General features: G+C 39.8%; 1 pseudogene; it reads left to right on the top strand.

The window, feature by feature from the left end:
- The first annotated feature begins 9,462 nt into the window (after positions 1–9,462).
- LOC140858177 (phenylacetaldehyde reductase-like) overlaps positions 9,463–23,389 on the top strand; it is a 94,420-nt pseudogene continuing 80,493 nt past the window's right edge.

Here is a 23,389-nt window from a genome sequence, read left to right as displayed (position 1 = left end):
CACTGAATTAGAAATTCAGGTAGTCCAGTGCCTAAGTGCAGTGAGTTGCTTACAAGTCACCGTGGTGGTCTCAGATCGGAGGGACATTTATACCCATATCCCATCGGAGCAAATCTTGACAGCAGAAATAGCTCCAAAGTCGGTCACGTTCAGTGCAGATGTACCATTACATCTCACCTGTATGCCATACCAGTGTCTCCACACTCCTTGGTTATGAGGACAATCAATCCATATGACACACAACAATCTATGCTCGATAAATATTGTCATCCTTGGTAACAACGTATCATTTGGTCGTGAACAGGTTTAAGGACTAAGTGACAAATCCTCCTTTGTCGAGTCTAAATAGTCCTAAGGACTTCACCACAACATAGGAGTTCATTAGAAGATGAAACATTTGTGATGAAAAAATATCAAAATAACTTTTATTTATTTATAATTCATGTACTAATACAAAAAGAGCACAACTGTCAACAGGCTGACGATTGGCTTTGGGACACTATTCCCAACAATCTTTCACTTGGCCTAAAGTCAATCGGTACAGTATCTAATACCCATCTTCGACTTGTAGTCGTTGAACTCCTTCACCGTAATGGCTTTAGTGAATGAGTCGGCCAGGTTCTCCTTCCCGTCGATCTTCTGAAGGTCGACGTCACCTCGATCCACGATCTCTCGGATGAGATGGTAGCGGCACAGAATATGCTTCGTCCGCTGGTGTGCCTTCGGTTCCTTCACCTGAGCAATGGCTCCAGAGCTGTCACAGTAGAGCAAAACTAGACCAACAAAGGAGGGTGCTACTCCGAGCTCGGTGATAAATTTTTTCAGCCACACCGCTTCTTTGGCAGCATCTGATGCAGCAATATACTCTGCCTCGCATACTGAATCAGCCACAGTATGCTGCTTGAAACTCTTCCAGCAGACAGTCCCACCATTAAGGGTAAAAATAAATCCTGACACACTCTTGCTGTCATCGCGATCAGACTGGAAACTAGAGTCTATAAACCCTATAAGTCTCAAGTCTGATTCACCATATACAAGCCACTGGTCCTTAGTATTTCTTAAATACTTCAGGATGGTTTTAACAACCTTCCAGTGATTCTCCCCTGAATCAGATTGGTATCTACTCACTACCCCTAGTGAGTATGCCACATCTGGTCGTGTACATGTCATGGCGTACATGATAGATCCCACTGCCGAAGCATATGGAATCCTACCCATACGCTCTCTCTCTTGAGGTGTTGTCGGACAATTCCTTTTCGAGAGAGAAATTCCATGGCCTATCGGTAGATAGCCTTTCTTGAAATTCTTCATGCTGAACCTTTTCAATATAGTATCAATGTATGTGGACTGAGATAAGCCAAGCAATCTTTTGGATCTATCCCTATAGATCCTCATCCCTAGGATGTAGGAAGCTTCTCCCAGATCCTTCATGAAGAACTGTGACGATAGCCAAATCTTTATTCTCTGTAATGCAGGGACATCATTCTCGATTAAGAGAATGTCATCCACATACAATACAAGAAATACTACTACTGGACCATTAGCACACTTATAAATGCAGGGCTCTTCTCCGTTCTTAACGAAGCCATACGTTTTGATTGTCCTATCAGAATGTATGTTCCAACTCCGAGATGCCTACTTAAGTCCATAAATGGATCTTTGTAGCTTGCATACCCTAGACTCATCTGTGGATGTGAATCCTTCAGATTGTATCATATACATCTCTTCGTCCAGCTCTCCATTTAGGAAAGCTGTCTTTACATCCATCTGTCAGATTTCATAGTCTAGATGGGCAGTTATCGCAAGCATAATCCGAGTGGATTTGAGCATTGCCACAGCAGAAAATATCTCATCATAGTCTATACAATAACGTTGACGATATATCTTGGCAACCAGACGAACTTTATAGGTCTCCACCTTTCCGTCTGCGCCCCTCTTCCTCTTGAAGACCCACTTACACCTTATGGGTTTCACTCCTTCGGGTGAGTCAACCAATGTCCACACATCATTGACCTTCATGGACTCCATTTTGGATTTCATGGCCTCTAGCCATTTCTCAGAGTCAGATCTCTGTATTGCATCCATGTAGGTGATCGGATCCTCATCATTTTCATCAAGTTCGACAGGATCGCTATCCCGGACCAAGAAACCATAGTATCTGTCCGGTTGATGTGGTACTCTACCAGACCGTCTTAAGGGTGCATAATCAATGGGCTCCGGATCTGATCTAATCAAATTCGGTTCAGGTTCAGTAACATGTGTTGGTTTTTTCACCTGTCGAACTTCGTCAAGTTCGACCTTAGAGGCAACAGTTCCTTCACTAAGGAACTCCTTTTCTAAAAAGATTGCCTTAAGGCTGACAAACACCTTTTGCTCATCAGCAAGGTAGAAATAATACCCTTTGGTCTCTTTTGGGTATCCTATAAAATTACACTTGTCAGACCTAGGTCCAAGCTTGTTTGTAATTAAACGTTTAACATAAGCCGAACACCCCCAAACCTTAAGATGCGAGAGTACTGGCTTACGTCTTATCCATATCTCATATGGCGTTTTGGCTACAGACTTACTCGGAACTCTATTTAGAAGGTAACAAGCCGATTCGAGCGCATATCCTCAGAGGAAGATTGGCAAACCAGCAAACCCCATCATGGATCGAACCATGTCCAATAAGATCCGATTCCTCCTTTCAGACACACCATTATGCTGTGGTGTTCTAGGAGGAGTCCACTGAGAGAGAATCCCATTCTCCCCTAGATATGTCAGAAACTCATTGGAAAGGTATTCACCTCCTCGATCAGATCGAAGAATTTTAATACACTTCCCAGTTTGTTTTTCTACTTCATTTCGGAATAGTTTGAACATTCAAGCGATTCCGACTTATGCTTCATTAAGTAGACATACCCATACCTTGATAGGTCGTCTGTGAAGGTTATGAAGTAGAAATATTTACCTCTTGCACTTGAGCTCATAGGTCCACATACATCAGAATGTACTAGACCCAAGAGTTCACTGGCTCGCTCACCTTTTCCAATAAAAGATGACTTGGTCATCTTTCCAAGAAGATAAGACTCACAGGTTGGAAGTGATTCACAATCACCAAGTTTAAGAATTCCTTCTTGAGCCAACCTATTTATCCTGTTCTTATTGATATGACCTAGCCTACAGTGCCAAAGGTAGACTTCTGACACATTATCTATTCTAGAGCGTTTATCGAAGTTTTGAACCACATTAACAGGCTGTGATAGTAAGTAAATTCTATTATTTAATTGTCCAACAAACATTGTAACACCATTCAAAATGATATTGTAAATATTTTTTTATTAAAAAATCATAACCGTACATGGCTAAAAGGCCTACAGAAATAATATTTAATAAAAAGCTTGGATAATAGTGATATTCACTCAAAATTACATTACGAGAATTGATTACAAGACTCATGATTCCTAAAGCTAGAATTGAAACTTTGCTTCCATCTCGAACGTTCAGGAACCTCTCACCTTCATCAAATCTCCTACTGACCTGCAGACCCTGCATCAAATTACAAATATGATAAGGGCTTCCAGTATCCAATACCCGGCAGTAGTATCACAAATGAAAAAGTTGCAAGGAGTTATCATATAATTATCTTTCTTCTTCTTCGGCCTGTTCGGGTCCAGGGAGGCAATGTATTGAGGACAGTTCCTCTTCTAATGCCCCTGCTTCTTGCAAAAGAAGCACTCCGCCTGGCTCTGGTCGGGCTTGCGCTTCTTGGTCTGACCCTGTGCAACCATCCCAGCATGAGGCTGCACCTTCTTGTTCTTCTTCTTCTTGTTCTTCTTCCCTTTCCCAAAGGGTCGACAACGAGAAGAAGACCCTCCCACTACATTCACCGACTCCTTATGGAGCTGGTGATCCTTCTCAAAGTTCTGCAGCAACCCCAACAACCTGTGGTAGTTTACTGCAGGCTTTGTCATTCGAAAATGAGTAAGGAATGAGAGGAAGGACTTGGGCAAGGAATTAAGGATCGCATCCTTACCGAGCTGCTCGTGCAGAGGAAAACCCAATTTGCTCAGGCGCTCAATCATCTTGATCATATACAGTACATGATCAGTGACTGAGGTCCCATCCCTCATCCGAGCATTGAAAATGGCAAAACTAGTTTTGTGCCTTTCAACATCGTCAGGCATGTCAAAGGAGTCGTTCAACATTTGAAGCATCTCCTGTGGCTGGGCGTTCTCAAATCTGCGGCTGAACTCGTCATTCATTGCTACCAGCATAATACATCGGACGATGGTGCAGTCATTGAGCCACTTCTGGTAAGTATCTCGGATCGCCTTACTAGCGTTCGAAGCTGGCTCCTCAGGTGCTGGATTTGTTACTACATAAAGGATCCGCTCATGCTCAAGGACGATTTTCAATTTTTGATACCAGCTATCGAAATTAGGTCCCATGAGCTTGTCATTATCTAATAATGACCGGAGGGACAGGGTAGTGGCCATAGCTGTATAAAGGAAAACCAGACCTCTATTAGTACATAAATTAATACTAAAGACTTGGACTTTAGTCTAAAGTTTTTTCCAATATTTTTATGAACTGGTAGCCTCAACCTCCAATTCGAGAAATTACTTTAATTCCTTAATGGGTACTAGAATCCACACAGACTACACACGAGCCCAACTTTGGTTGGTCAACCCATGTGCATCTATGGGTAGGTTCTTAACCAGTTGTTTCTCTCAACAACTTCTAGTAATTGATTTTGCCCCAAAACCTAGTAGGCTTTGGCCTCCACTAAAAAGATCTGGTTAGGTCCAACCATTAACATGACTTAATTTGATGAATCAGACCAATAAATGATCAGGCTCGACTTTGGTCGGCCAACCTAACCACCATCAGAAAGACTCAACCAAATTATCATATTATGAATGATAATTCCATTAGCCAATGAGCACCAGGCCTTTGGACCTCCAATGATCATTGAACTAATGGACTCATTATCACTCACTTAATGGGAGGCATTGACTTAGTTATCATGATAACTTAATCATTTTAGAGACCTAATAATTTTTGAGGATTTTATTAAAAGATAGTAGAGAAGAAATCATCCAGCCAATTTCAATCCTCCCACTGACTTCACCAAGTCAGATTAAAAAGAATTTAATTAAAGCTGGCATTAGGAGTACCTAAATCAGTCACACTGATTTACCTAATGACATGGGTGAGCTCTAATCACCAAGTGATCTAATCAAAATCTAACTTACCAGATTGGCCAGGTAAGTGAGATCAGTGGTGGGGATTTGCCATTAACTCGTCAATGATCGAATCAATGCGAGTAGCCCCCGCTTAAGAACCACTGATCAAAACTGCCGAACTTATCTTAGACACCAACCGGTTCATTAGTTTTAATTTTGATCAACTTAGTAAATAGGGCTCCACCGCGTAGCCATGAATTAAGTCCATCTTGGTCGAGTTAAAGACATGGACCCATTCAACTACAACTATTGAAGTTGAGTCTAAAGTATCCTTGACCTAATCTAATTCAACTTTTGATTAGATTTGACCAATTACTCCATTTAGTCCATTTTTTAAGCTAACCTTAGGTCTAACCCAATTATGGACCTAATTCATCTAACCCATTGACCCACAAGTTTATGCAATTGTCTTAGGTCTTAATTCACAATTCTAGACCTACTAGACAACACTTAATTCTTTTAATTAAGTACTTGGGCTGATGGGTCAGGATTTGGCATTTCAAAAATAATTTTTAAATTTTGAAAGATTTTATTTTCTGTTCACCAAATGTGTTGACTCATTTCACAAACGGATCAGCACATTTCATAAACAGCAATCTTATTGCTCATTTCATAACAGAAAATAACTCAAAATAAATCATGAATTTTTTTTTAGATCTAATCTAACATATTTATGATAAATTTTATAATTAAGTCCTTTCGCTGCTTCATCGGCATGGGATATAATTGCATCGGCACCCCTACCGCCATAGGAGACCCCATCGAATGGGAAGAGAGGGTCTTTAAACCTTACTTTTCTCCTATGACCGAACGGCCATAGCAACCAACCTAATTAGATTACTTGCTACTTGGATCAAGTATATCTAAATATACCAATTTTAAAATTTAAATTTTGAATTTCAAATTTGAGATTTCAACCAAATTTCAAATTTTAAATTTTCAATCTTTGAATTTTAAATTTTTGAATTTTAAATTTCAAATTTTAAATTTTGAATTTCAAATTTCAAATTTTAAATTTGAGATTTCAACCAAATTTTAAATTTTGAATTTCTAATCTTTGAATTTTAAATTTTGAATTTTGAATTTCAAATTTCAAATTTCAAATTTCAAATTTTAAATTTAAAATTTCAAACAAATTTTAAATTTCAAAATTCAAAATTCAAATTTTGAATTTCAAATTTGAACTTATAGATTACACCTTAATCTACGCATGCATATGTATATCATATTCTAGAACCATGCTCTGATACCATTTGAAGTGAAAATTCAGTGCAGGGGCAAAATGATAATTTTAAAACTTTTTCAAAATTACTATTTTACAACAAAATTATTAATTAATCTTATTAATTAATACTAATTAATCTTACACTAGGATCTAAATATGATACAACAGCATGCATTTAAATTTGAAATTCAAATTTGAAACAGTAAACTTTTTACTGTACTGTGTTCAGAACACATCACCTTTTGCGGGTAGTCGATCACCGCAATCTGATCACCATCGGGGGTTCTGATCATCATGTTGCAACCACACTAGTGTCTGGCCTCTGCGGATTATCCACACGAAGCTCCCGTCTGATCGGCTCCTCACGAATGCTAGTTCATGATTTCATCCTTTTGATGGCTGATGTTGATTGAACTCCTTCGATCGATGTGTGCCGACTCCTCGGATACTCTAGATTGTCTGCATGATTGGTTGAGAGGCTGATGGATCTCTCCCTAAAATTTGGTGGACTCACGACACTCGTGGCACACAAATCTCACTTCCCGAACCCTAGGTAGAAACCCTAGGGTACACACCAAAAACTCTGCGCCCAATTTTCTTTCTTTTTCTCTCGAAAGGTTTTGGACCTTCACCTCATGCACAAGGCTTCCTCATGCCCCACTTTCTTTCTCAGAATTTTTCTACGCACGCCCCAGCTCCCTATCTCTTTTAAAACAGTTCAAAACGTATCTTATCCGCGTGAGAGGATAAAGACAAGTGGTTACACATTTGAATTCAAATCAAATTTGAATTCAAACTAAAACCAACTCATCTCTATCCACTTGGGCATGAGAAGAAAAGGTGCGAGTCTACTTTGTGCATGGAAAGGTTTCACAAGAAACTCTTTCTTGTGTGAGATGTGGGGCGCTAAAGTGGATAATGTCATGTATGCACAAGAGATAAGTTATCCATTCAAATTCAAACACGCTTTGAATTTGAATGGCTAACTAATCATCTTTATCCGAATATTGACGCATAAGAGTGGGCGTGAGAAGGGCTTTGCATGAGAAAAAATTTATGAGAAGTTTTTTCTCGTGAATTCAAATGGGCGCAGAGATTTAAGGTGGTGCAGGGATTCAAATTAAAATGGTGGTTTGATCTTAATTGAACCAACCTAATCAAAATAGGTTAAGCACAATTAGACTAAATTAAACCCAACTTAATTAGGTTTAATTAGGCTCAATAAAATCCTAATCAAATTAGAAATTGACTAAGCCCAACCCCTGATCAAATCAGGGACCAAACCATCTCGACGATTAGGTCAACTCTTAACCTAATCGGGTCAAACCCAACTGAATCCAATTCAATTGGACTTGATCTAAAAATAATTATTCAATCAAATTGAGTTAATTAGTGATCAAATCACTAATAAAACCTCTCATAATTATTGAGTCCAAATCCGATGGGCAATCGGGTATCAAAGTCCATCAATATGAAACCTTGATCGAAGAGTTCAAATTTCAAATTCAAAATTTGAAATTCAAAATTTTGACCCTGGTACCCAAAATATGTGGAACTCATGATCAGAGAATCATAATTCTCAATCATAGAGTCTCAGACACATAAGACTCATAATCAGCCATCAGATCAGAAAGGAACCTCTAATGTGTGTGACCCCGCAGGTTCGAACCTAAGCCGGTAGCACAGGAACCAATTCCTGTACTAATCGAAGTGACCATCTAGCAATGGTACCCGATGATCGGATAGGTCGAATAGTCGCAATCATAATATTTAGAACCTACGTGAATATGGTTACCGTATAATTCATCCCTTTTGACCCCTGTGTTTAGAATGACTCAGGGTTAAACTGTCAACCCTGATGAGATCATCCGAATCGTGCTCAACTCAATTAGTCCTGTGACTCCTCACTAGGACTACCCTGGCCAAGGTTTTGCTAAATTAAAACATGACTGTACACAGCTCCTAAACTGGAGTGGTCAATCCCATCTTGACACACGCACCGACAAGTCAAGTACTTGACTACACGCAGCAGCCTTCCATCACTGAATTAAAAATTCAGGTAGTCCAGTGCCTAAGTGCAGTGAGTTGCTTGCAGGTCACGTTGGCGGTCTCAGGTCGGAGGGACATTTATACCCATATCCCATCGGAGCAAATCTTGACAGCAGAAATAGCTCTGGAGTCGGTCACGTTCAGTGCAGATGTACCATTACATCTCACCTGTATGCCATACCAGTGTCTCCACACTCCTTGGTTATGAGGACAACCAACCCATATGACACACAACGACCTATGCTTGATAAATGTTGTCGTCCTTGGTAATAACATATCATTTGGTCGCGAACAGGTTTAAGGACTAAGCGACAAATCTTTCTTTGTCGAGTCTAAATAGTCCTAAGGACTTCACCATAACACAGGAGTTCATTAGAAGATGAAACATTTGTGATAAAAAAATATTAAAATAACTTTTATTTATTTATAATTCATGTACTAATACAAAAGGAGCACAACCATCAACAGACTGACGATTGGCTTTGGGACACTATTCCCAACAATACAATCCAACAATGAATTTACATGAAAGAAGGCGAATAATCCTCCAGTGCAAAGATACAACCCCAGCTGTTCAGCTTTCAACGGTCTGTCGCAATTGCTTTCGTTTTGCCGACTACCCCGCTGCTTGGCAGCAGATGATATGTATAATTACACATCAAAGCAATTGCGACGTATCACCACTAAATTATGCAATATCCTCTTTGAAAGTTGTGCGGGCAGATAGAAAAAGAGGTTGGCATACTCGTGCAAGGAGCGATCCAACGGTTGATGTCGCCGAAAAAAGCTCGATCATTCTTTCACGCAAAAAGACACGGCCCAAACCCCTGATAGATAGAGAGCACCCCCGGTGCCGTGCCTGGTTTCTTTCTTTATTGATACACCTGCTCTCGCCCTTCTATATGGGCACCCCAACACCAAATTGTGAAGCGCGAGCGAGAGAGAAGAGAAAAGAGAAGGATGAGTAGGAGTGGGAGTGCGAAGGTGGTGTGCGTGACCAGTGCATCCGGCTACATTGCTTCTTGGCTCGTCAAGCTTCTCCTCCAGCGCGGATATACTGTGCGTGCCACCATCCGTGATCTTGGTCCGTCTCTCTCTGTAATTTTGAGTACTGCTAGTCATGGTTTTATAGCTATTGCTATCCCACTTATCCTCTTTCTTCTTTAGGAGATAGAATTGCACACAAGGTGTGATGGAATGCTCCTATTAGTGTTTCTCATTTCATTGATTCTTTTGCAATAGTTATGGTTATTATGACATCATCGCTGGAGGACTGGAGGATCCTGTCTGCTCAGATTTGTGGAATAATAGCCTTTAACTCTCCTTGTTTGCTTAGATTCGTTTATAGCCCTTAAGCCATGATATGGTCGGATGGATCATTTATCTTGTGTTTCAACTCCAGATTAACGTGGTCGCAATTGTTTCTTTTCAAGTTTTCTTGACTTTGATTTGCATTTTTTTTTTAATTTGTTATATTTTTCCATTAATCGTCATCGGGCACCTTCTGCTAACATTTATCGATTGTCTTTTTGACTTTGGATTTTTGTTGATATTGTCTTGCCTTGTTCTTGACATGTAAAATGATACAGGGGTAGAAATAGTGTGGGAAGTTAAGGTTTTAAGGATAGGTTGGCTGACTCTTGTGAAATTTGCGGTAGGTCCTATCAGAGCACAAAACAGGATTATAGGAGCTTTGGTGCCTTTCAATTTAAAATGGTTACAAGAAATAGAGTCGCGAACATGTAGAGTGGTCTTCTTTTCTTTCTTTTTTGTTTTAAAGAAAAAGGAAACATGCATCAGATGGTCAGGATCAAATTAGCCTAAATTGGAATCATGATTAGATCCGTATGTCAGAGCTCTAATGCATTGCTTAAAGAAAAATAAAGGACGTAGAACATGCAGGAATTTTCTTTTTGCAATAATATGTTCTTTTATAAAACATTATGATCCACTCATTTAGACTGTACGTTTGCTTATTTAAGTGCAAGCTTGTTGTTGGTAATTAGAAGAACAAAAATAAAAAATATCTAGTGTAATGTTAAGTAAACTAACTTTAGTGGCAACATTAGTTGCTTAGAAGGGGGTTGAAGGCACAATGCTTCACTTTATTCTATATAAGAATGCGACATGTAGCTATCCTTTTCGTCATCACTTATCTATATTATTCATCGGTTCTCACTTCTCTAAGGCATATGTAAAACAATCGTGCAATTTTATTTTGGTTTTTCTTCTCTACTTTCATCTTTCACTGCCCTCCATAAATTGGGTTAGATGTTCTCCTCAGTTATTTCATCAATAAAATCTCACTTGTTGTCCCATTGAATCATATGGAGATTCACTTAGGTAAACAACATCCACTCATCTTCTGATATTTGAGGAAGTACTGTCCATGAAATTGTCCATCGTATATTTGGGAACTAGTGTCCAAAAGAGAAAAAATAATCCTAATCATTTTTGTATGGGGCAAAATTTTGAAAATTTTGATAGGATTGTAAATTTTTTCTATTCAAATGTGTTTCATGGATCAAATAAAAAATGAGTGATTTACTATGAACTATCTGTAGTACAAGTCTGAAGCCTACTTACAGCATTTGAATGATATTGGGCTTCTTGCAACAGAGTTCTTCTATTTCAGTTGAGGCAGTTGAGGATGACATTGATTTTGTTAAAACTATAGTAAGTTTAAAGAAGTACTCCTGCTTTTCACTTAAACGATAACACCTTTTGCTGTGCGATGTTTCTTTCAGTCGTTCATAAATATGTCTGTGTCTGTCTTACGCATCGAACAAGAAATTCGGAGTTCTTGTGTTCTTTGTTTACTTCTTTTTCTGTCTCTTATGCCTGAAAATTTCTATTATTCTTATTTTAATGGATCATGGAGAAAAAAGATTATATTTTGGGCATCATCTAATTCTTTTGCAAAATTCTGTCATTGATCCATGTCAAGCACTCATGCCACAACTTATCACCTGAAATTTTGCTAAAAACTAATTTTGGTCTCTCATCTTATATTTCTTATGTCATGTTTATTAGCTGATCCAAAGAAAACCAAGCATTTGCGTGCCTTAGAAGGAGCCAACGAGAGATTGCACTTGTTTAAAGCAAACTTGTTGGACGAAGGCTCTTTCGATTCAGTGGTCGAGGGGTGTGAGGGCGTTTTTCATACAGCATCTCCTTTCTATGAAAATATCACAGATCCACAGATTCATATTATTATCTCTGTTACAAAATAACATTGTTATTATTTTTTTTCCATAGGTTTATATTTTTTCAATAATATACTGTTTAAATTTGCTCCTAACTTATTAATCTTGCAGAACAAAAGCAGTATCATCATAATTTCATCATTTTTTTATGCAATCTTTGCTTGTGTTGAGCTACTATTGGAGTGAATACATTCTTTGTACTGAGTATTGTGACAGCAATCTAGTTAATACCAGTATTTTGAGACTTGACTGGATTGGCCAGGTCTGCCTGTTTGATTGGCCACCTGCTAGCTATGGTGGACCGGACTGAGTTAAAATATGTAACTAGCTGAAACCCATTTGAACCTATGAACTGAGCAGCTTTAACTGTTTAAACCACCAAGTCAGCAACTTAATTTGACTTAGATAGGCTAGGCCGTTTAACCTGAAACTCAATCTTCTGACCTCTCTCTTCATCTCAGTTGAGGCATTGAGAGCTAAAGATCACCAACAGTTGTACAGATTTGGTGATCCTCTTCGCTATTCTTATGCTCTTTGATGAAAGTTGTTGCACTATAGAGGTTGAGGTGGTGGGAATAACAGCTGGTTGATGTAGCGGGACTAAAGGGAGGCAGGGTCACAACTGAGTTGATGCATCAGTTCCAAAGGGAAGTTGAGGAGATCATAGTGAAGCAGTTGAAGTGGAAACATTGGAGTTCTACATATGGGACCAACAGGTTGTTATAGCAATGATTCAGAGGGCGATCTAGTTGGCTTCAAATTCTGATAAGACAACATCTGATTAGGTTAAGGTGACACCAAATGATCGAAGAAGATAGATTTACAGATGTGAGGGGCACAGGGCTTGAATACTGCTTTCCTAAAGATAAACAAAGTAGAAGTAAAGCATGAAGAAAAATAATTCCTCGATGAGTTAAGGATGAATATTCAAAATTTGGAGAAGTATGGAACTAGGGAACCCTCTATGCAAACACATCTAAACTGTCTAGTACAATTCTAATTACTAAATTATCCTCAACCCAGCTATGACTTGTAGACTCTAATCATACAACTAATCCAAAAATATTAAAGATCTAAAGCTCAACCAGCTATGGACTTCTGATATAACTCAAAAAGAAAAAGGAAAAAGGGTACACTCCTTGTTTGCTTGCATCTATTTGTACAGAAACTCATCCTTAGTTTAGGGCTTGTGTTACAGAATTTTTCTTTTTTTTTAATATTCTGATTATTTATTTCTGCTTGAGATTTTTTGTATTTTTGCAACCTAGATTCAAATTCATGCACAGAATCTTCATGCAATAAAATGAGGCTAGCCACCGCCATATGGATTTGTTATGTGTACTGATCTATGTCTATGCCATTCCACATTCTTCACTTGATCCTGCTTTCATATCTGGCCTCTTTATTTGCTTGATGCTGCTTTCATATCAGGCCACTTTATCCCTATAGGATAATAATAGTCCGCATAGATTAACTTTTTGTTTGTGTGCTGAAAAATTTGTCTGACTAATTGAGCATTTCATGCTTACTGCAACAACTTTTGCACTCTATCTTATGTTGTGTTATAATGCAGTAATATATATGGGAGTGGATAACTTTACTACAGATGGACTTCTTGCCTTCTTTTCTTGTTTTCTGTCCAATGTGTCTTGGTGATATTCTTTTTTTCACTGTCCAAAATGATGGCAAGCTATAACTTTTTTAACAGCATTGTCTTTCAATCATACCTTTAGGCTGAGTTAATCAACCCAGCAGTGAAGGGAACACTCAATGTTTTCAGTTCCTGTGTTAAAACTCCTGTTAAAAGGGTGGTGGTAACATCATCTGTGGCTGCTGTTGCATATAATGGAAGACCACTAGCACCTGATGTGGTAGTTGACGAGACATGGTTTTCTAGTGCAGAGGTTTGTAAGCAGGCAAAGTTATGAACTGATAGGTGTATCTTTCTCCTTTGAATCATATTTGGATAGAGACAGCATGGAGGTTGTTTGATCAAACATGGTTGCAACATGAATTCCTTAAGAACATATGCAAGAAAGAAAAATAGAGCTACTCTAATTATTTTTTGTCCTAATCCTTTTTTGCAATATCCCATTCAGAAACTTTTAATTTCCACAGGGCATTCATCATATAACACAACAACATCTTATAAGTGATATCCTCTTCGGCATGTTTTTGAGTCCCATTGTGTATGATTTGTCGGTGTCATAAATCTGAAGTTTTAAAAAACGTGGGATGCATGGATTGTGGATCAAACATGACAGTTGTTGCATGGGTCACTGTATGAAGGGTTGGATATGTGGAATTTGCCAGAAAGAGTAGCTTGGTTTTGGACTGTATGCTCAATCCATTGGCCCTGGCTGGGGGAAGGCTACAGACATAGTGTAGCCCACCTTCTAACATATGGCTTGATCTATCAACAAAAAGAATCAATACAAGCCCATGTTTCCAGTCCCGTATTTAAGTAGCATGTGGGTGCATGTATTTCAATTAACTAATGTAAGAGAAGTATATACATTTATGAATATGTCTAGTTGGCATTCTACTGCCTGGTATTATGTTTAGAGTTGCCAAAATATAAATAATATTTCACTAATATTAGAGGTTTTTTTTAATTTTTTCACCTTGGAAAATGTTCCTTATAAGCATTATATAGTTTAGAGATCAGTAGTTTATTATTATTAGCATGTGACATGCAATTAGCATATATTTTATTGAGAAAAATGATTTACTGAAAACAACTTAAACTTAGGTGTGTTGAGATTCTTTTTTTCCTACGGTATTTCACTTTTTACTGAATCAAAATAGCCTGACTATTGCCAAATTTGATGCCTATATCCATGTTTCCTCAACTTCAATCTAATATAATCATTTAAGTTTTTTGACACACACACACACACACACACACACACACACACACACACACACATATATATATATATATATATATATATATATATATATATATATATTCCCAAAAAAAATATGCAATTGTAGAAAAAAGAAAACTCCCAAATGTTTATGTTTTATAGATGAGTATCTTTGTTAGCATGAGAATATCATGTCCCTGTCAACTATGAGTCCTATCTTTGACTCCTGTATGTATCATGAATTGATGATCAATTGCTGTGAAAATATACATAGTTAAGATTGTTGTGAAGGGGAATGATTATTCTTATCTTCTATTGCATACAGGATGATCATAGTTGCTAATTGTTTATCCCATTATCTCAGAAATGCAGTTGTATACCTGAGGCGTGTTGGTGCAAAAATTCGTCGGCGTCGGATTTGCTGGAGTCGAGAGAGTCGCGGTCGCCACCGGGACCTGCAAAGAAAGTCTAAACTGGAGTTGGGGGTGCTCCGGCAAGACCCTCCGACGCTCAAGTCAGTTCTCTGCCTCAACAAGAATGGAGTGCTCGAACGAAAATTTTTAGCAGAATTTTGAGATAGAGATTAGAGCTTAAGGAATAATATATCTGGGGGTCCCTTTTTATAGGCGGAGGGCATAACAGATTGACAGCGATGTCTGTAGCTGCCTGATAGTGGGCCATTCGGGGCCATGAGGAGTTTGTTACGGAGAGTAGTGGAGTGGAGTCGTGGCCATCACCGTGGCCTGCCACGTAGAGCCTGTTGTAGAGAGTGGGGTGATGTCCGTTGTCGTGACTCGCCAGAGCATGATGAAGCCGCGTGGGATCCGTTACAGGAAGTGGAGCAGAGTCATGGCCATTACTGTGGCCTGCCAGGGAGTCCAAGCCTGTCGGCCGAAGCTCGGTTGGGGTGTTTGGTGGAGAGAGGTGGTTCTCCATCTAAGAGAAGCTCGGATGTTGCTGGCGAGCCTTCTACCATTGGGTGCCTTGGGCGCTAGTGCTGCAGGCGAAGGTCATCTGCTGTAGAAGCTCGGTCAGGGGCTTTCTGTGGATGATGTTCGATTTCATGCAGAATCCGACAGAAGGTCGACCGGCAGTGGATGTCAGATGGCGTTGGAGAGGTTCACCCGCTGGAGGGGTCCAGCTGCTGGAGTCCGTGTGTCGCAGGAGTTCGTCCAAAATCTGTCCACTACAGAAGTTCGGTCGGAGTTCGGTTCCCGTAGAAGTCCGGATGGGGACATTTGTCGAGGAAGCTCGGTCAAAGCCTGCCTGCAATAGAAGTTCGGAGAAAATTCGTTCACAATAGAAGCTCAGGTGGAGGCTTACAGTAGAAATCTGACGTGGACCACTCGTAGTAGAAATTCGAAGTAGACCGCTTGTTGTGGCAGCTCGGAGTAGACCGCTTGTAGTAGAAGTTCGAAGTAGACCGCTTGTAGTAGAAGTTTGGAGTAGATCGCTTGTGGTGGGGGCTCGGAGTCCGATCCTTGTCAGAATTCGGATGAGACCTATCTGCAATAGGAGCTCAGGGCTGAAGTCCGGCTCCTGTAGGAGCTCGGACGAAGTCTACCTGCAGTAGGAGTTCGGGGAAGGAGTCCGGCTCCCATAGGAGCTCGGACGAAGTCCGGAAGGCGGTCGACCATCGTAGAAACTTGGATGGAGTCTGTCCGTCGTAAAGATCTGCTGTTGGAAAAGTTCGGCCACTGACGAACTGATGAAGTTCTGGAAAAAATTCGGATTGGAGTCGATCAAATCCTGTTGGAAAAAAATCTAGAAGAGGTCCGGAGAACGGTTGACCCTTGTAGGAGGTCGACCGATAGTAGAATCCCGAGAGCATTTGGAGCAGCCTGATAGATGATTGAAGAATCTCATCGTTGGAGAAGTCCGGGAGATGCGACAGGGGTTCGTCCGTCGGGGGAACCCGATCGACACCTGCGGAAGAAGCTGTGGGAGTTTATCCGTCAGCAGAACTTGGGAATGTTGCGGAAGCTCAACCGTCGGAGAGGTTTGGAAATATGTCGCCCAAGGTCGGACGCCAGCATAATCCCGGGAGGGTCACTCCCGACCCGAACTTCGGCTGGGGGGGTATTTTATACCCAACACCAGTCCCCCTACTTCCGAGTTTGAGCTTTGAATGAAGAAAGTATAGAGAAGTTTTTACAGCCGAAGTTGCCCCCTTGAATTCTGCGCACGACCGCCCTCAGAAATCCTGACATTTAATGTGTGCGTGCCGGAGTCTTTTCAAATCGGGGCGATCTGAAGAGACTTTTCAGAATTTCTGCTGGAGTATTGCTCTAGATACGGTGCAATAATGGCCTTGCCAGCTGTCAGCCGCTTTTAGCCACCTGCTGTGACGAGTGGGACACGTGGCGAACATGGGTCGGCCTGGGGAGATCCGCGATCATTATAGCGCCGGATCCCAGGATCTATTTAAACCCGCCCTTCTGCCTTCAGGAGTTTCATTCTGCCTGAAAGTCCTGTTGGTGCCCGCCTTCTCTCCGAGAGCTCTGATCTTCCTTGCCGTCCGTTTTGGCCCTAGGTGTTCTTCGAGTCATCCCTGTCCCTGCACCTCTGCATCCTTCGGAGCGACTTAGGTTAGTTCTGAAACTTTCGTTCCTTCTCTTGCCATCTAGGTTCTCCTTCTTCTCCATTTTTCTTCTGCCGCATTCCACTTGTTTGGTCCCCCACGAACCCTTCGCCTCTTATTTCGCCTGATCTCTCCGAAATTTTTAGGGTTCTTGCTTGAAATATCTTCTGGCACCTCTGCCTCTAGCGGTTCTAGGAGTTCATCTGCCTCAGTCCCTCAGAACCCTCATACTGTAGATGAACCCATATCTAGGGCTGGGCTTCATCCGATTTTTACGTCGGATGCCATTCCCTGTTCTCTGACTCCGGATGAACTTCTTGTAGGAACCATATCTAAGGTTTCAGGGTTAGATCTTGAAACTTTTTCAAGATCATACAGCGAAAGACTAAAATAAATTAAAATTTATTTTCTAAAATCAGAAAATCTCTAGATGTTGCCCAGCTATGCAACCCAAGAGGGGGGGGGGGTGAATTGGATTTCTAAAAAATTTTAGGCTTAACTAATGACTTATGAGAAATGTTTGACAAAGCTGAATAGATAGAGTGAGTAGAATTAATTCAAGGCTAATAGCAAGAGCAAGAATGCAAGAAAATAATGAAGTGATAAAGAAGAGCAATTAGACACACACCAAACAAAAGGATTTATAGTGGTTCGGTGCCAACCTTGCACCTACATCCACTCCCCAAGCTCCTACTTGGGAATTTCAATCCACTAATCTTGTATTCAACCCGAATACAAACATCAAAAACTTCGACTCTAGCTATTCCAAGCTAGACCACTTATTTTTCGGGTACAAGCCAACCCAATACACTCCGATTCTAGGTTCGGATCTACCTTTTCTTGTTTTGGAACCCCTCCAAAACAAAACCAATCACTCAAACTGAGTATAACAATTTACAGCACAATTAAGCACAAAGAAAGCTCCTTCAATGAGCAAATATAACTTTAAATACACTTTACTTAAGAGAAGAAGACCCTTTTTGGATTTTCTCAAGGTGGATGGAGACTTGAATGTGCACTTGAGGAGTTGGTGAGCTTGGATTGAAGGCTTCTTGAAAGCTTTGAATGAGCTCTTGCTTAGGACTGAAAAGTTGGCTTGAAATTCCTTTTTCAAAATCTCTCTATTTGGATGCTCTCTTGATTCCCACCTTTTTGTTCCTTTTTATAGCTTTAAGAGATAGAGAAAATCATTCTAGACTGAAAAAGAGCCGTTAGACTGCATTAAATGAGCATTAAAAGTATTTAAAATGGATTAAAAACTAGCCGTTGCAGAAGAATCCCGTCACAGGGGTCGACTCATGAGTCGACTCATGCCTGGGGGTCGACTCATGGGTCGACCTCTGTGGAAAATCGTCACAGAAGTGAACGGGATCCATGGTTCTGTAAAACTGGCAAAAAGACCCGCAGAGGTCGACTCATGAGTCGACTCATGCCTGGGGGTCGACTCATGGGTCGACTCACAGGTTTTACCAAGTCTGTGCCGGCTAGGAAAATCAGCGTGCCAGTCACCTCATGTGCTATGAGTCGACTCATGGGTCGACTCATGATTTTCAATCATGCATATCTTTCAAAATATAAGTCCAAAATTAATAAAATTTTTACCATTGGATCACAAATCTTTTGTTCTATCATTTGATACTATCAAATCAAAATTTTGATAAAATTACAATTTTACCCCTGACGAGCAATAAGTCTTTTTCAAGTGAGAAATATTGATACCCCTTCAACTGCTTTGTAATCATCAAAATCAATCTAAGGAGCAACAATCTCCTCCTTTTTGATGATGACAAAATACTTGAACAAAAGCATCTATGTGAATCAATGATCATGAATTTCAAAGGAATGAAATGCATTATAGGCAGTTTGAAGATAAATAGGAGATTTACTACCAACTTATAAGTGCATTTGCTTGAAAAGAAGATTGATTCTTTTGGCATGTAAAACATGTGCCCATTTGCATAAATAATTTGCCATTTGCTTATGTGATTTTGGTATCAGAGTAGAAAATTTATTTTTGTTATTAGAGCAAAGCAGAATTTACCTTATGATTTGATTATTTAGTTTCAGTATCAAAGCAAGTTGCATCTTGAAAATTTACTCATTCTCATTTGATTATTTAGTTTTAGTATCAGAGCAAGTTTAACAATTAAGTGTATCAATGCATATCTAAAAATTAATTGTAAAGTATATCAGAGCATGTCAAATTTTAAGATGTATCAGAGCATGTCTAATTTTAAAGCATATTAGAGCATGTCTAAGAAGTAATTTTAAAGGTTGCTCATTTGCTTTGTGCTTAGCAATTCATCCATTTTGTTAGCAATCTTATTTTTGATATTTTAATTTCTCTCAATTCACTCATTTTATTTTTAAGTCTTTTATTTATCTTTCTTTTGATACTTTTGCTTAGCAATTCACTCATTGTATTTTTAAATCTTTTATTTATCTTTCTTTTGATACTTTTGCTTAGCAATTCACTCATTGTATTTTTAAGTCATTTAATAATCTTGCTTAGCAATTTTTCTTTAATTTCTCTCCCTTTTTGACATCATCAAACATTGTTAACTCCCCCTCCTTTTTTGAATACATTTTCTCTTTAGTATTTCTTCAAACTTCTTGTGCTAATCATTAATGTTTACTCCCCCTGAATACAGCAATCATAAAACAAAATATGCCATTGAATACCATAGAGAAGATATATAGTCAAAAGAGGATTGATATCATTACAGAGAGTAGATATATAATCAAAAGATGATTAACACCATAGTTGTTTCAATACAAATTTCATAATATAAAAGTCAACTAGTTAATCATCATTACATGGCCCAAGAGACAGATCCTAGAAAGAACAACAGACATGACTAACAGCAAGGATCTAGTAGAACACATGACTCTATGGATCAGAATCAGATGTATCAGAGATGGGGTGAGGAGATGATGGATCACGACCAAGAGCTCATCCTCTACCCCGTCTGCCTCTGCCACGAGTGGAGGTGCTGGCACGAGTAGGTGGGCGAGAAGATCCTGAAGGCTGAGAACGTTCAGAGGTCAAAGACTGGACTGTAAGAGAGAGCCTGATGGAATCAACAACGTTCAGAGCTCTCGAAACAGACTAAAGCAGTGCAGTGAACTGAGTAGAAGCATGCTCACTAGAGCCTCTGATCTCTCTCCTCAAGAACTCATAACCACCCTCCAATGCACCTCTGAGCCTGCCAGCCTCCGCAGTAAGGTCTGTGACCTCAATAGTGCTCTCCTGTGGCTGAGGATGGGCCAAAGCTGAGACTTGCCCCTGCAAGTCAAGTACTCTCCCAGTCAGTCTCAAAATGCAATCCTCGAGCTGCTGAATCCGAACAGACTGATCTGAGATCAACTGAAATACAGTAGAGATATGGGAGATCAAGGTCTGATCAGATGTATCCAATGATGTGGATCCCGGTGCAAATGCAGAAGTGCTCCACTGACAAGAAAGCAAGGAAGCCACACGCTGAGAAATCTGCTCGATCTGATCCTCGACCAATCTGAACTCTGAAGGAGGTCCTCTGCTATCTGACTGCTGAACTGGTGTGTACCTCCTGGTGGACTCTGAAGGGCCAGCATCTGGATCTGAAACAAACTGGATATCTGGAGATGCTGCCCTAAAGTCATGGAGAGGTGATGAGGGACCTTCTTCCTCAGCTCTGTCCTCAACTCTGTCCTCAGCTCTCTCCTCAGCTCTTTCTTCTGTACCCTTGATCCAACCACCATCAATCCTAGTGAATCCCATGCGGTGTAGAGTGTGTTGGTTGATGGTGTCTGCATGGGAAAGCTTAGCAGATGCCTCCCCCTCAAAACTGACTCCAAACCTCCTGAAAACCAGTGTGAGGGCCATACCAAAAGGCAGATATACCTTGGATCTGTTCAGTGTCTCTCTCATGGTCTCAATCATTAAAGCAGGAAGGTTTAAGGGGGTTTGAGTGATCACATGAAATATTATACAAATATCTCGGCCAGAAAGGAGGTCATGCCTACCACTCCTTGGGAAGAAAAGCTTTGTCACTAATTGATGTAGGATTCTCATTTCAATTGACAAGATTTTGGCTTCTAATTTATTCAGACTTCCCGAGTAGGTTCCTCTTAAAATTACATTGATCCCCTCTTCCTTCATTGGGAGTTCCATGTAAGAATATCCCTCACAGGGCAAATGTAGAATCTCTCCCAGAATAATAGGATCCAGACAGATATCAATTCCCTTAACAGTAGAGGTTACTGTTCCATTGCCATAGTGCAGATTTAGATAAAACTCTCTAACCAAGTCTACATAAGTAACTTCCTTGAGAGAACAGTAAAATCCCCAACCTTGGTTTTTGATCTTTGTCCCAAAGGAGAAACCTTCTTTTTCAAAGAATCTAAAATCCACATTCTTGCCGGTTTCTACCTTTCTGTCAGAGAGAGGGATTTTGCTAGGGCTAAGAGGAGACTGAGAGGGACCTTGTGCAGATGCTAAAGCTGGAATGGGTGCAGAGGAAGTCTGAGAAGCTTGCCTTTTTCTGCGGACGCCTTCTTCCAGTGCACAGACTGATTTCCTTCTTTGAGGGAGTTTCATCTTTGGGGCCATTCTTCACCACAAGAGCCGGCAGAGAGACTCGAAAGATCAAATGGGTGAGGAGAAGGAGGGTTACTAAAGAGTGGAAAGAGATTTTGGCTGAGAGGAAAGATGATTTAGAGAAGAATGGTGGAAGCTAGGGCACGCTCCAACCGCTTCAATCAAGGGAGAAAGATGCGAGAAGCTCCTTTCTCAAGAGGTGATTTGAGGTGGAGATGTGAAGGGAGAATGATCTTTGGGCTAAATCCTTGGTTTTGGAGAGAACAAAGATGGGGACGACGAGTGTTGGAGGGAGGAAGACGAAGAAGAAGAATGAGTCGGCTCACGAACGGGCTTCAAGTTAAAAAGAAAAGAGCCCGTGGGAAGTTGGCAAAGAATTTCAAGTATGCCATTGGGTCGACCCTAGGGGGTCGACTCATGAATCACAAAAATTCAGAAAAAATATGAATAAATTTTAAAAAAAATTAAAATTTTGGGAGAAGAAATTTTGCTCAATGACAAGTTGTGAGAATGATAATCTTGAGCTTTTAGGTCCAAGAGAGATGATGAAAATTGAGCTCTAAGAAATTTTGACATTGATTTTTTAAAATTGGAGAAACATTTAGGCAAAAGGATCAAGAATTCCTAGATTTCTCCTAATTTCACAGAATCTATCCTCACTTAGGGTCTTTGTAAAGATATCAGCTAATTGATTTTCAGTGCAAACATATTCAAAAATTATATTTTTATTTTGAACATGTTCTCTTATAAAATGATGTCTTATTTCAATATGTTTAGACCTTGAATGTTGAATTAGATTTTTAGTTAGATTTATGGCGCTAGTGTTATCACATCTTATGGGTGTTTCATTAAGTTTGATACCAAAGTCTTCGAGTTGTTGCTTAATCCACAAGATTTGAGCACAACAACTTTCGGCTGCAATGTATTTGGCCTCAGCCGTAGACAGTGCTACCGAATTTTATTTCTTGCTAAACCAGGAGATTAGGTTAACTCCAAGAAATTGGCAAGTTCCACTAGTGCTTTTTCTGTCTAATCTACATCCAGCAAAATCAGCATCTGAATATCCTAATAAATCAATTAGTGAGTCCTTAGAGTATCATAATCCTAGAGTTTGAGTACCATTTAAATATCTAAGGATTCTTTTAACAGCATTCAAGTGAGACTCTTTAGGATTAGATTGAAATCTAGCACACAAACAAACACTAAACATGATATCAGGCCTACTTGCAGTTAAATATAATAGAGAGCCAATCATATCTCTATAATACTTTAAGTCCACACATTTACCTTCATCATCCTTGTCAAGCTTACATGAGGGGCTCATGGGTGTGCCAATTGGTTTGGAGTTCTCCATTCTAAATCTTTTGAGTAATTCCTTGGTGTACTTACTTTGGGTGATGGAGATTTTCTCTTTTGTTTGTTTGATTTGGAGTTCGAGGAAGAAAATAAGTTCTCCCATCATGCTCATCTCGAACTCCCCCTGCATGAGCTTAGCAAAGTCTTGACAAAGAGATTCATTAGTAGATCCAAAAATAATGTCATCAACATAAATTTGGATAATTAACATATCATTTTGATTTCTTTTAATAAAGAGGGTTGTGCCTACATTACCTCTTGAAAAACCATTATTTAGTAAGAATTTGCTTAGCCT

This window comes from Elaeis guineensis, chromosome 5, assembly GCF_000442705.2.
Source record: "Elaeis guineensis isolate ETL-2024a chromosome 5, EG11, whole genome shotgun sequence".
NCBI lineage: Eukaryota > Viridiplantae > Streptophyta > Magnoliopsida > Arecales > Arecaceae > Elaeis > Elaeis guineensis.
The sequence above is the reverse complement of the archived record's forward strand: the minus strand, read 5'-3'. Positions and strand labels throughout refer to the sequence as shown.